This window comes from Pinus tabuliformis, chromosome 3_2 (assembly GCF_031772625.1).
Source record: "Pinus tabuliformis cultivar Carrire ecotype Pingquan chromosome 3_2, CPIR1, whole genome shotgun sequence".
Classification (NCBI taxonomy): domain Eukaryota; kingdom Viridiplantae; phylum Streptophyta; class Pinopsida; order Pinales; family Pinaceae; genus Pinus; species Pinus tabuliformis.
This window is the reverse complement of record NC_142302.1, coordinates 908,140,861-908,152,636: the sequence shown is the minus strand read 5'-3', so window position 1 is coordinate 908,152,636 and position 11,776 is coordinate 908,140,861. Positions and strand designations below refer to the sequence as shown.

General features: G+C 37.5%; 1 pseudogene; it reads left to right on the top strand.

Moving 5' to 3' along the window:
* The first annotated feature begins 7,720 nt into the window (after nucleotides 1-7,720).
* Nucleotides 7,721-11,516, top strand: LOC149183563 (pentatricopeptide repeat-containing protein At2g03880, mitochondrial pseudogene; annotated as a pseudogene).
* The last annotated feature ends 260 nt before the right edge of the window (nucleotides 11,517-11,776 follow it).

The following is an 11,776-nucleotide window of genomic DNA, read 5'->3' as shown; positions in this document are numbered from 1 at the left end:
ACTTTGATCGGGTCGTGTTGGAGTGCAAGACCCTGGGCTCATATTACAAAAGTCTAGGTTGCAAGGCGATGTGACATGATCATGTTGATATACATGTCTCTCTCAGATGGATGGATGCGACCGTACCATGAGTTATCATATGTGATACTTCTCATTATTGGATGGCCCTTGGTTTCGATATGATCCTCTTTATTGAATGGCTACGCCCATGCCTGGATCCATTTACATGATCATTCTCTGGATGGTTGCGTCCATGCCACGATTCATGTATCATTTGACAAAGTTTTCAGTTATGTATATGTATCTGTACTTGCTTGCAGGTTTTCCGATGACAGACTCTAGTTCCCTGCACTGATTCATAAAGCATTTCATCCCTCACTATAGTTCGACCTTCACGCTTTAGGGGGCATATGTTACACAACATTTTGTCACTGTCCCTGTACTCCCCATTCCTTGATCCTGGAGAACCTATACAGTGAACCCTACATGCTTCTTCTTCATGAAGAAACTCCCATTGTGTCCCTCTTCATGAACAAAACAATTCCCTTTTGCATCATTTCCCAAAAATCTTCTGTTTTTCCCAGTTTACAAGACCGACGCTAATGACCCTTGTTCTCCTCGCGCCGATATGCAAGGATTAGAACTGTCCCTAGCATCGACTGAAGCGACTGAGCCTTGTTCCAGTCGCACCGATCCTCTTTTGGAAAGTTTTTTAAATAAGGAGCTGAAGCTTCCAACTCTAGAAGCTTCGTAATGGAAGTCTAGTAAATGGTTGGGCCGGATGGAGTCGAGGATGTCAGTTTGGGCTCCTTTCCCCTATAAGGATGGAACTACCTCAAGAGATAAGACCTTCTCCCATGAGAAGAGGAACCATCTCCCATCCATTCATGCTATATAAACCTCCCTTTTTCCCAAGCACAAGCTAGTGTTAATGTTGGTGTGCTAGTGCTAATTAAGTTTGGAGTAAACAACAAGCTATTCATAGTTGTAGCTCTCTAGTTGTGTGTGAGGAAGAAGTGTGAATTTAGTTTAGCGTGAAGACTAAAGGGAAGAGCCTTAAAACTATCATTGTTGAGGCCATAATGGAATGCTAATAGAAGTGTGTGGGAACCTGGTTTTGTCGAAGGAGAAAAGCAATGTCAAGACAATGGTTGTAATCTCTTCTTGATTTAATATATATGCAACTATCCATTGATTTCCTACATAATGTGTCATCTCACATGTTTATGGGTTAATTCTTATTGACTTGTTAAGTAGGTTGAATTACAATTTTTCTATTATCACGGTTGTTTTTTGCTATTGTTTACTTGTTTCAGGTGTTCGAAGAAGGAAACGGGAGATAGCTGGAGAAAGAAAGCAAGGTCATCACCAAACGGGATAAGCATACTAAGAGGTAGGCCCTCTTAATTGGTTCTAACCTAAGGAAATCTTCCATAGAATGTCTTGGTTGTGGCTAGACCCGCTATCGGGCTAGAGGAATTGTTTGTGTTCACACTTAGAATTTTACTTCACCACAAAAATCACATAGACACTCTAGCCTCAAAATATAAACATATGCATGTTAGCCTAAAAAACATATATACATGGGCACGTAGGCCCCAAAATATTTCCTGGCTCACAAGCCTAAACATGATATGTAAAATACACATAGGGTTCATTCTTGGAGTGTTATTATATCTTCCCTTATAGCACCAGAGGAGAATCTTACCCAATTCTACTTTCCATATAAGTAATGTTCACATAAATTAACATCCAGAGGGAAATTAAACATATCTTCTATCATACCGTTATCATGCAATACTCAAAGGCCCTTCCCTCTTATATTCCCTAGTCTTTGATGCCACAACATAATCTTCTCTTTAGAGACTACAATATTTTTCCTTCTTCAACTCCACTCTCAAGAATAGTGGAATTGTTGCCCCCATCACTAATAGTTTTTCCCAGTATGTTATACATGTTCCAATACTAACTCCCCTTAGAAATAACATTTCTCCTTGGACCATCTTAGAGGTTTCCTTTTTAAACACTTGCATCATTCATCTCGCTTACATAAATCAAATTTTGGGCCAATCATGGGATGTGCATAATAATAGGGACCATTTTAATCCTTCCATCCACAAGATTCAACTTGAATTATTTTCATCCTATCTAGTTGTCAAGGCATCTCTTAAGAAAACGTCACTACCATCATACCTTTCATAGTAAAAAAACCACTCTCTGTGAGGATTCATATGAAAGGATGTACCTGAGTCTACAAACCATGCCTCATGATTTGCATGTGTTCTTGAAGAAGATAGGTATACATCCCTTCCTTCACTTGAAAAGGTTTTTTCTTCTAGGGAAATATAATCATCATATCCATTCATATCTCAACACTTTTGTATTTACATTATTTCTTGCAATTCCCTTCTTTTCCACATCTCCAACATACCTTTATGAATATTCCTAGAGATTTAGATCTCCCACTAGATCGATTATTTTTATTTCTATTCTAAGAATGTCCTCTTACAAATAAGGCTCTACATTCAGACTTTCCATGTTTTTCCATCTCATCTCCTCTAATAAAAACATGAGACTATTTCATCGAAACTTAAAGCAGTTGCATTACTACCTATAGAAACAACCAGATTATCCCATAAGTTTAGTAAAGAATTCAAGAGAACAATATACATATCTTCCTTTGAAATATTAATATCAACAAATAATAGTTAACCTACTATAGTATGAAGGTGTTTAAATGCTTTGTCATCAAGTCACCATTCTTCATCCACGACTTGTATAGCTTCATCGACAACAACAATTTGACTTAGTCTAATACAAAGGCACTAACTTGTTCCATAATTTCTTCGTTGTAGCTTCTCCTAGAACATTCAATAGTATTAAATCTAAGGATTGTATTATTCTCTTTTCCTTCCAATCTAACTTGGTTCAATCTTATTTCAATATCCTTATTAGTGTAGTATCTTGATCCACAATGATCCACTAATCTTTGTTCACCAAAATATCTTCCATTTTGAGCTTCCAAAACTCCAAATTTTTCCCATTGAATTTCTTGATCTCTATATTTGAATTTCTCACCATTTTCTTTCACCACAAGAATCGCTACAATAGATCTCCCACTGTAACAAGATTTCTATAGGGCCAAGACAAATATCTTCACCAAAAAAGCATCTCCTTGAATCCATATTGCTCTGATACCAAATGTTGGTTTTAACCTTGTACAATTGATTACTACATACAAATCCTTAATAAAAAAATAGAAAAGGCGTAATGACACACATATACACATTTAACACAAAGATTTTACCATGTCAACCCAAACTGGGAAAGCTAGAAATATTATTCTATATATTTCATCTTTACAATGTTATAATAAAAATATGTATATCCTGTGACATTTGCAAGCCCCCAATCCATTAACCTTGGTTTATTATACAATCATAGTTCCTAACCATAATTGCAAAATCATGGGATGAACTACCATGCACCAAAAAACTGCTAAAAGTGAAAATTATGTGTCGAAAATAAAAAATAAATAAATGCAAAAAACCACCCAATTTTTTTTCAAGGGCTCCACCCCAAACCCCTAAGCTAGGGGTTGATACCCCCCTACTATGGCCAACACATACAAATCACATGTGGTGCTAGTCATGCAAATAATATAACACATACCAAACACCAAGATTAGCTTAGAACCCTTTGGTGTGATAATTAGAGCATTATCCATATTTCACACATTTTAGTTGAGCACTAGTGCACCAAACGCATCGAGGTCCCATAGTCACTTGCCTCATGTTCGTGTTCGAATTCAACTACATTTGAATTTGATAGAAAATCATCAAGACAAAATCAAGTTCGGTGAATTTCAACATTATATAAACATTACAAGAAATATTCATTATGAATTCAACATGCCAAATCTATGAATTGAACCCAAGCTCAACATGTCACATGCAGTTATTAAACCCGAGTGGGGAGGATATCAACATTTCTCCCAACCACCTGAGAAAAACCCAATTGACATCTATATATAAAATGTTTGCATAGCCATATTGATTTTTTTAAGCACACTATAATTTAAATCACATAATAATTATTTTTACAAACATATAAATCCTTTAAAAGTTTAAACCATGAAAATCTATAACCCATGTAAAACCCTTATTGCCCTATTTTCCTATTCAATGTTTAATTCATGTTGGTTTTATTTGCAATTCATGATAGCCCTCAACTTGTACACTTAACACTTAACATGCAAATCATTAATAACAATAGTAAAGTTTTGCAAAGTGTCTTATCTTCCTTTCTATCCTCTCAAATCCTTCGTGCATAAACCTTCCACCCTTTTAAAATGCATTGAAGATAATGTTGAATTGGTATAAAGTTCACCATATTTTTAAGGTGGCTTTCAAATTCGACATAGCCCAAACTTCAGGGTCCTACATAGGTGAACCTAGTGACTCATTGAAGTTCATATGCACTACATATAATAGCTCCTTCATGGTCAAGTTCTTGACTATTAATTTTGTTACTTAAAAAATTGAGTTAAAGACATTTTTACTAAGCCACTCGTTAAAGCCAAATCCCCTCATCATCAATCCTTGCTAGTGAGGAAGGAAATTATCTATAAAATGATAACATGTAAATCCTCCTTTCTTCTCTCGACTCCAAGCCCTTTTTATGGGGTGATGTTGGTACCTAATTATGTGTGCACATCTGATTAACAAATTATAAGAACATTATAGTTTTCGAGACAAAGTTAACATTATTTCAAGTTAACTTATTTTGATATATCTATGTATTAATGAATTAAGTTTAAATAAATTTAACTAGAGCCATTTGTTTATTAAGTATAATTAATATAATTATTATTTAATAAAATGCAATTAAATAAATAAACAAATAATATACAAGCATATACTTCAATTTAAAAAAAAAAACAAAAAACAAAAAAAACAAAAACAACTATTAAACCTACATAATTGATTGAGAAATAATTAAACCTTTTTCTTTCTTTCTCTTTTTTTTAATTTTGATTGGTTATATTTTTAAGCTCATATATTTTGTATTGTCTATATATATTTTGTGTTATTTAAATTTTATACTATTTTAAACATACATATATGAATATAATTAATAAATAGTCTCTTTTTTTAAATTTTGTTTATAGATTTTTATTAAATAATAAAAAAAAATTACAAACATATAACTTTAGGTCCACATTAATTGACAAAAAATTGTTAAGATAATCTTTGAGCCAAGGAATATAACTTCAAAATTCATAGATTTACATTTGAAAAAACAAAACTATGACAACCATACTTAAAAAAATAACCTAGTGTCTTCAGCACATGTTATAGAACAAAAGTATAGAGAGTACCAAAAAACAATAAATAACTACCAACAACTAGAAATAGATCATGAACATAGTTTGCAAAAAAATAAACGTAATGGACATATTAGTGCAAAATGATGACTGGAGAAAGATGAGGAGAGCCTTTATCTGTTGTGTTTAGAAGTGAGACTTTGCTTAGAGGAGGAACATTGATCACTGCATCATCCTCCTGATGATCATTTGGTTTTTTCCATGAATCTGAAACCACGAATCTTTCCACTCGATTTAATTTGACCACAATATCATCGAGGTCATATCTAATGTCCCTCATAATTCTCTTGATATCTTCTTGTCCAACAAAGAGCTTGTAATTGTCTACATGTTTGTCCCGAATTACCATACTAAGCAATGTTTCCATCTACCAATGTAGAGTGATGGCATGGAGAAAATGTAGTCTTCTCTTCCTGAATTTCCCAAGATCAAGAACCCATTTCAAAGAACTGCTTACCAATTTCAGAATCAGAGTGATATATTCAGTCCCCAAACTCCCTTGCTTCCAAATCTAGAATCTCATTTCGAACTTCTAGGGGAGTTGCATAAAAAAAGTTAGCTATTGATTCACACCCAAATAGTTGTCGGTGTTTGGATGAAGATGCCCCCGAAGCACGTCCCCGACGACAAGGAAGCATTTTCCATAGTACCATCTCTGCAGGTATCCTGCCAACAAAACACAAGACCAACACTCGAAACAACTGGGAGAAAATACAGTTGTTGACCTCTCTATAAAGACCGAGAAGACAGAAGAGGGATATACAAAACCACTGAAAGAGTAAATGGCGTTTGGCCACTGAGTAGTAACACCTTTGTAGAGACAAAGCATACAAATTTTGGATAACTCACAAGAGGAAGAGTGATCCTAAGAAAATGTTACTTTGTCATTGGTAGGCTAGTTTGAGGAATGTGAATTGATTGCGGTCACATAAGACCGATTGCGTTCAAATAGACAAAAACAAACAACAAAATAACTTCACTGAGACCCAGAAGACTTGAAAACCAGAACACTCCAGGGTTTGAGTGCTTTGATAGACCAAAGGGTGACAAAAGGCAATATACCTATCAGAACCAAACTGAGAAAGTTCAAAGTACCATACACCACATACCAACACTAGGCAATTGAACGAAATGTTCGTCAGGTCATAACTTTGGGAGGTCGTTGAAGGAAGAACCCCGACCAACTCAAACAAGGGAACTGACCCAAAATTATGTAAAAATAACACAAAAACACATGGACACCATAGATAGTGCAAGTTCTGAAACCAACGTGGTTTCCCACAATAACAAGTTAAGGGGAATATGAGTACCCAATGTTGCAAGACAAGAGAGTTCTGAACCAGTAAGTGAGGATGACGAATTGAGCAACGATGCAGCGTATTCAACATATCTTCCACTGCAGCCTCTTGAGGATGAGACCACGAACAAAAGCCTAACCTCTGCAACAAAAGAACGTCAATCTTATAACCAATTTTCCGCCACCCTGAGCCAACAAATAAGTTCATATAAATAGATATCCGCGTAAGGTCATGACCATCATAATTAAAACATGTCGTCTGCAAATTTCTTGGCAGTAGCCAAGTGTACTGCAAACTCCAAGTTTTCGCCATCCCAAAAGAGTGGCCAAGAATGAGGTCATAAATGAACATTCCTCTGCTGTTAGTATAGGGGTATGCGATAACGAATCCACTTTGGGAGACGTGCTCCATACCTGCACAAACAAGAGAGGTTGTGTTAGCAAAAGAGGGGATCCAAACAAAAATCTTAACCATTTGCATGCGACATTTAATATAATTGAACCCAGGTTGGTGGCTCCCATGGTGTAAACCCAGATGTGCCACGCGCAACCCATGCAAAGCCATGTGTAGAGCCGAGCTCTCTCCCCGAAGACCACTACCTCCATCCCCATACAAATTCACAGTTGTCTATAATGAGACTTTTTGGAAGCTTTTCCGGTGGGTTTTTTTGGTCAAAATCCGGTAGCAATTTATTGGAATCGCAAGTTTGATAGCTAGTTTCTGCACAATCAAAGCGTCCCAAGGGTTTTTCAGGGTGCTGAATCCAAATATGCAGTTAAAAAACCATTTTAACTGCAACAAATCAAGATTTAACCTCAATTTCTTCCGCCGGATTCCATCACCGGAATCTCCAAAAAATCGCATTATAGACAACTCCTACAAATTCTCCACATGCGAATTATGATGCCCCCTTGTCGAAGGAAGATGACATACGGGTCACTCCTCCTCGTACAATGCTATTTCGATACCCTTCGGGGTTCCTATACCCTTGTAACACCCCCATTGGGGTATTAAACCTTGAAACATGAATCATCTTCATTCGAAATACTATTTAAACCTTAGAACATGAAGTTCATATAGATAGCGTGATTTATACATGATCATTTTCATATGTAATGCCAACTTATAGAATTGCTGGTTCATTTCAATGTTGTCTCCCTGGTGAAGTTATTGGAGGGATAGCATTGAACATTCCTATAGTTCAACAATGCGAGCTTGTTTAAGTAGTGGTTCACCCATTTAAAACCAAAGCAATGACTGTGGTCCAGTGTGCACCTCGACATGTCTCAATGTTGGCAATTTGATCTTTTAGTATCGATCCATGGTTTCTTTAATGACTTCAGAGAGAAATACCTCTGCATGTAACTTGCTTGAAGGGGTTGATAACTCTTCATGTATGCAGGACCTCTTGTCTCTTAAAAGGGTTTTCTTGGCTTGAATAACCAGCTTGTAGGGCTCCCAACAACATGGAAAATGCTTGCATTTATAGTTTTTCATTCTTCTATATCTGAGGAGTCAAATGTTTTTCACTATTGGTTTGGTTACCAGGTCTTAAAATTTCATGTCAGCATGTAACTTTGTTACCAGCATCCAGCATAAGCTGAGCCTAAGATAGCAATGGCACAACCGTTCAGAATTATTAAGAACAAGAAGGCATTGTTTGCCGAGTCAATGTTTCAATTTCAGGCAGTAAAATATACCTCTGGTGTTCTCAGAAAGGAAGACACTGTCAAGGTCAATGCTTCTGCCGAGGACTTGAGAAAATTGTGTAAACAGGGGCGATTGAAAGAGGCATCGGAGGTTCTGCATATCATAGATAATAAGCCTATTGATCCCGTTATATATGCTCGCTTCATACAACTGTGCATTGAGAAGAAAGCATTCTCAGAGGCCAAATTAGCGCACACCCACATGAAGGATAGGGGATGTATACCAGACAAAGTTTTGGGTAATATACTTGTGAACATGTATGCCAAGTGCGGGAGTCTGGTAGATGCTCGCAGGGTTTTCGATGAAATGCCTGACAGAGATGTGCGGACATGGACTGCCATGATTTCAGCTTACTCCAGGCATGGACCTTTTGAGGAGGCACTTGCTCTCTTTTACCAGATGCAAAACAGGAGAGTCCAACCCAATCAGTTTACCTTTGCCAGTGTTCTGCCAGCGTGCGCCAAAATGTCAGCTCTGCAACATGGGATTGAGGTACATAAATCTATAATTAGAAATGGGTTTCAGTCGGATGTCTTTGTGCAAAGTGGTCTCGTAGATATGTATGCCAAATGTGGGTGTACAGAGAAGGCACACAATGTGTTTGACAAAATGCATCAACGAGATGTGGTTTGCTGGAATTCAATGATTGCAGGGTACGCTCAGAATGGGCATGTTGAGAAGGCTCTTGAACTCTTTCAGCAAATGCCTATGCCCGATGTCGTATCACGGAATGCAATGATTACAGCATATGCCCAAAATGGACAAATTGGTGCAGCTCTAGCGTTTTTTCAACAAATGCCTGAGCCTGATGTGGTTTCTTGGAACGCCATTATTACAGCTTATGCCCAGAATGGGGATTGTGAGGAGGCTTTTAAGTTCTTTCAAAAAATGCCTGCTCGAAATGTTGTTTCTTGGATGACGATGATTGCAGTATATGCCAAAAATGGACAGAGTTTGGAGGCCCTTGAACTTTTTTGTCAAATGAAAAAGGCAGGTTTGAAGCCAGAACCCAAAACCTATGCAAGTGTTCTCCCCGCATGTGCCAACTTGGCAGCTCTTGAACAGGTTAAGGAGATACATGAAGAGATCACTAGGAATGGGTTTCAGTTCAATGACATTGTGGCAAATGCTCTTGTAGATACATATTCAAAATGTGGGATGATAGACAAGGCGCGGGATTTGTTTGACAAAATGAATCGACATGACTTGGTTTCCTGGAATACTATGATTGGAGGATATGCCATGCAAGGTTATAGTAGGGAAGCCCTTAAACTCTTTGAACAGATGAAACACTGTGGCATGAAACCTGATCATGTCACCTTACTTGGTATTTTATCTGCGTGCTGCCACTCAGGACTAGTGGATGAGGGCCAAAGATACTTCAATAGCATGAGTCAATATTATCACCTCATGCCTTCAATGGAGCATTATGTCTGCATTGTTGACCTTCTTGGCCGAGCTGGTAGGCTTGAAGAAGCGGAAGCTTTCATTAATAAAATTCCAATTGAACCCAGTGCAAGTGTGTGGCAATGTCTGCTTGCTGCTTGTAGAGTACACAACAATTTAGAGCTAGGACAGCATGCAGCAAAACACCTCTTTAAACTGGACCCTGAAAATTCTGCCCCTTATGTATTGATGTCTGCTATGTATGCCGAAGCTGGTAGATGGGATGATGCTGCAAGTGTGCGGAGACTGATGAAAGGTAAGAACGTAAAAAAGACGCCTGGATACAGTTGGATTGAGGTCAATAAACAGGTACATACATTTCTTGCAGGAGACAGATCACACCCACAAACAGAGAAAATACATTCAATGTTGGAGAGGCTCTCTAGGGAGATGAAGGCTGCAGGATATGTGCCTGAGACAAGGCTTGTGCTGCATGATGTTGAAGAAGAACAGAAAGAGCAAATTCTCTCTCACCATAGTGAAAAGCTGGCAATTGCATTTGGACTAATAAGCACATTGCCTGGAACAACTATCCGAGTTATCAAGAACCTTCGAGTCTGTCTTGATTGCCACTCTGCCATCAAGTTTATCTCCAAGATTGTTGCACGAGAAATTGTTTTACGGGATTCTAATCGTTACCATCATTTCAAAGATGGAAGATGTTCTTGTGGAGATTATTGGTGACGTTTAAAGTAACAAGTGATATACCTAAACTTGAAAAGTCTGCAGGATACGTGGTCACCTTTGTCCTGGTAGTTCAGGCAATGTACTGTTTGTTTGTGGCTAGACATCCACTGATCCAGTCCAATATTTTAACTTTATGGAAGAAATCATGTGTCATAGTCACAATGCTTAAACAAAAGAAATGCGATGGGTTGAGGAAATGGAAACCCCTGGCAGTTTGTTGCATTTAATGCGAGAGCTTATAAATGCCAGAAAATGATGACCTCGTTGTATGATGTTATTCCGGGCATTTCTCCTATTGTATGTTGATTGGATTTGGCTCCTTGATAGGCAATGACAGCGTTGACTATTGATTGTTTGGGAATCAATTATAGCTCGGAGATTATGTTCTTTTTGCATTTCATAACTGATTCTCCCATGTCCTTGAATACGTACTGTCTAGTTTTGGGGCGAGGTGTTGCTAATGCGTTCTACCTGAAGTTCAGTTAAACAATCCTATTCAGTTATATGTAAGGAAGATATGGTGGATATTTATTGTTTCTAATGCAAGCAGGTCCTACTAAAGGATCGATATCTTGCATATATCATTTCACAATGGACATCCAGCCTTCGTTTTTGCAAGAAGACCTTGTTGAGGGCACATGCAGATAAGACAAATTCCTTTTAATGAGCTATACGGGTACGTGGAACAAGACGGGGTTTCCTTGTCTCATCTTGAAAAACCCGATGGAGAGAGCATGTTGCAAAAACAAGAGACTGATAATCTATTTACTCAAGCATCAGTCTCATCTACGTAAGTTCGAAAATGCTTGGAAATTATAACAACCGTTCCAAATACTGCAAAAATTGGAGCTTACAGTTTCTACTTTGTGGACCAAAGCGGAGATAGGATTTCTAACCATGCACCATATCTCCACTTGCCTTGAATACTTGCATATAGGTGAAATTGTTGCAGATTACTACTGTAATATTTATGATAATAAAGAGACCCTTCTATCATGCAAACCCAAACTACATAATCTTAGGGTGCACAGCTATAAAATGTGGAAGCAAATCCAATCTCAGGGAAGCATCACAACTCAATAATAAAACATAGCGGATGTCTTCTTCATTTCATAAAACTGCAATGCCAGAATGCATAACATGGCCATTACAATGCCAACATTACATTGATTAACAAAAGCGACTATAATGGAAAACCTTATTTGGGCATGAAAACCCCTACCAACAGCAATTTTTATTATCTTCAAAG